Below are 3,820 nucleotides of genomic sequence, written 5' to 3' on the forward strand. Positions count from 1 at the left end.
TTATTTTTATTTTTATTTTTTTGTCTTATTGATTTCCCAAGATCAACCTTGCACACATATTGCCATGTCTTTTGCTGGGTAATAATTTTGTTTCTACCGTAGTTATCTGGAAGAGTATGAGAAAAATAGATCACATGGGAGAGAGAGAACAAAAGCTGAACTAAGACAGCTCAAATAGAAAAAGAATGTATATTGCTGTGGCAGGCAGAGGTTTGTAATGGATTACAGGTACTTGTGAAGTGAAGTCGCTCAGTCGTGTCCAACTCTTTGGGACCCCATGGACTATAGCCTGCCAGGCTCTTCTGTTCATGGGATTTTCCAGGCAATAGTTCTGGAGTGGATTGCCATTTGCTTCTCCATGGGATCTTCATAACCCAGGGATCGAACCCAGGTCTCCCGCATTGTAGACAGACGCTTTACCATCTGAGCCACTAGGGAAGTCTTTGTGAAGTGAAAGTGAAAGTTGGTTAGTCATATCCGACTCTTTGCATATCCGGCTCCGTGAACTGCAGGCTGCCAGCCTCCTCTGTCTGTGGAATTTTCCAGGCCAGAATAGTGAAGTGGATAGCTGTTCTCTTCTCCAAGGGATCTTCTCAACCCAGGATCAAACCCAGGTTTCCTGCATTACTAGTGGATTCTTTACCATCTGAGCCACCAAGGCAGGTACTTGGACCAGAAATATTTAAATTAGATACACTTTGTTAACTTCCCATTTCTCAATGGCAAAATTCTTGTAGTAGTAAGTAACAGGAAATAGACATTTCCTCTTTCTCTTCCTCCAACTTTCCTCCTTCCCTCCATCCCTCCTTCTTCCTCCTTTTCTTTCTGGATGAAAATCTGGAGTTGCATGGAACCCCCAGGTCTCAAGAACTACATACACAGGAAAGAAACAGACTGGTACCAACCAGACCCATTCAGAATCACACAAGTACAGTCCCAAATGAACTGACCCTTTTCCTTCACTGTTGTTTTCATTGGTGTCAGTGCCCATCTTAGAGATTATACGGAGAAACTAACTTCCGTGAATGCCAGTACAAATAAGCATGACTTCATGTTTCATGTTACTTGAGGTTCCCACCTCATTGTTTCAACCAAACAGAACACTAGACATTGATGACCCTGCTTTTAAAGATGAATCTGAGACATGGTTGCGTAAGTCACTTCAGTCATGTCCAACTCTGTGCGACCCCATAGACAGCAGCCCACTAGGCTCTGCTGTCGCTGGGATTCTCCAGGCAAGAACACTGGAGTGGGTTGCCATTTCCTTCTCCAATGCATGAAAGTGAAAAGTAAAAGTGAAGTAGCTCAGTCGTGTCTGACTCGTCGCGACCCCATGGACTGCAGCCTACCAGGCTCCTCTGTCCATGGGATTTTCCAGGCAAGAGTACTGGGGTGGGTTGCCACTGGGATTAAATAACATTAATCAGAACTAGGATTCCAAGCCAGATCTGTATTCAAGTCTCAGATTAATCTTTTCTTGCTGTTTTATACTTCTAGTTTTTTTCTTTTTTGGTTAACTTCCTTATGTTCCAAGGGGAAAAAAAGCTGATGGAGGAGGTGGAGATTTAGTGTTGAACACACACACATACATATATATATAACTCAAATACTTTGCAACTGCCAGACAATTTACTTATGTCCAAGAAAAATGCCCAGTTCATGTAGATCCGTGTGTGTGTGAGTGCTCAATAACTCAGGTGTGTCTGACTCTTTGTGACCCCATGCACTGTGGCCCTCCAGGTTCCTCTGTCCATGGAATTTTCCAGGCAAGAATAATGGAGTGGGTTGCCATTTCCCACTCCAGGGATCTTCCGGACCCAGGGATGGAACCTGCATCTCTTGTGTCTCCTGCCTTGGCAGGCAGATCTTTTACCACTGTGCCACCTGGGAAAGTTCCAATTTTTTAAAATTGGAAAATGAGAATTGCTATAGTTTTCCTTTGCATTTATTAATTTCTCTCTCTTTTTTCCTGCTTATATTTTGCTGGAGGAAACCTTTTGTCAGAAGTATTTTACTTTACAGGCCTAGTGATGTGTGTGTGTACACACATGAACACAGGCATTAGCCTTCATTTCCTGCCAAATTTAACAATGAATGCATATTAACAACTGAGTAAAATCCTACTGAACTACAAATGAGTAGCACTATTATGAAATTTATAATAGACATTTTAAACATTATGGACATTATCATAAGTAAGAAAAAGAAACTAAGAGAAAACAAAAGTCTGTTATAGAAAATTATGCAATTATGTATATATGTGCATATATAAAAACATGTATGTATTTGTAATATATATATTACATATCTAATACACACACAGAGATATATTTGGGGCAGAAAGAGAGAGAATCTGTCATTATTTAAAGGGACCATCTAAATCCATTTCATACAGAGGTTTGATCCTTTTTCAGAAATCAGTTGTCTGAGGAGTTGTCCAAACTGAAGGGAAGAGAGAAGCACAAAAATTCCTTCCTGCATCAAAGCCAGTGTCAGCTTCCTTAAAAAAAAATTAGTGTTTTTGCATTTATCTTAAAATAATTTTGATGTTTTCCTTTCTTTGGTCCATGAAAAGGTAGGATCCATAGAAATTCTCCATTATACCCTTTCAGGGTTTCTTTAATTGTCACATCATCAGTGCCTACAGTTAAAAAAAAAAAAAAGAAGACAAATTGTTTATCTACAAGCCCAGCATAACAGTGCTTTTTCAAGACTTCTTAGAAATAGAAAATTAATTGCCCCACTTGACCATGTCCACTTTTGAGAAAATTCTGTCATCCTAGGAGTCCTACCATGCCTTTAATTCACTAGGGGGAATTCAGAGGGATAGAGAAGTACTTTTCCTGCAGGAGACTTGGCAGATAAAATCTGAAAGCGTTTTGGGAAATATTAGGTCAACTGATTGAATAAAAATGATGAAGGATCTTCTTTTTAAAAAAACTGATTTCTGCTCAGGAAACATTTAGAGGAAGTGTTGAGGGAAAGTTTAAAACTATTAGAAAAAGAGCATCGAAAAAGCCACCCAAGGCTAGGGTTAACTTGGAGCTGTGATTCTGACTATCATGGTGGTGGTGTTGCCTGCATCATTGTCATATGGGGGACACAGTGTTCTAAGACAAACTCTATAATGTGGCAACAGAGGTCCCATGGAGTACGTCTTTCATTAATGAAGTTGTCCACACAGTTCAGGGCCATAGCCTAAGCTGTTTGAAAAGCTTGGTACTCACAGGGGAGAAAGACAATCTTTATGGGGAAACTGTTCCATTGTGAAACAGAGAAAGAAAGAAAGAAAGAAATAGCAAACACCGCTAATCTATGCCAGAAATGGCAGGCCTGAGGCAGGGGGATGACAAAGCACTGGGCTTCAAAGTGTTTATTGTCCTAGAGCTGCCAAGCACTTTGAAGACAATCATCAAACCCTTCTAAATGGAACCAGGGAGGTTTCTCACCATTGATCTCAGCAACAAATGTTTGTGTTTCATGGTCAGTTTTTTTTTAATCCTTCAAAGACTCTAAGTAGAATTGTCATTAAATAGGCTATTTTAAAAGATAAAACTAATTTTCCATCTGAGTAATCATATCCCAAACATGATCAAATGCCAACTAGAGAAATGGCTTGAAATGGTATCCAACAATATACTCAGTAGCTGTTATTATGCCAAGTTATTACAGGGATTCAGGATCCTGAAATCAACTAACCCTTATGTTCTCAAAATGATGAATTTTCACCAGTCTCTATAATATCATAGGCTGGTACGTGTTGCCAAGGAAGTTACTACCAATGGCCTCAGATTAAAAAAATGAAATGAGCAGACGCAGC

This window comes from Ovis aries, chromosome 4 (genome assembly GCF_016772045.2).
Source record: "Ovis aries strain OAR_USU_Benz2616 breed Rambouillet chromosome 4, ARS-UI_Ramb_v3.0, whole genome shotgun sequence".
Taxonomy (NCBI): domain Eukaryota; kingdom Metazoa; phylum Chordata; class Mammalia; order Artiodactyla; family Bovidae; genus Ovis; species Ovis aries.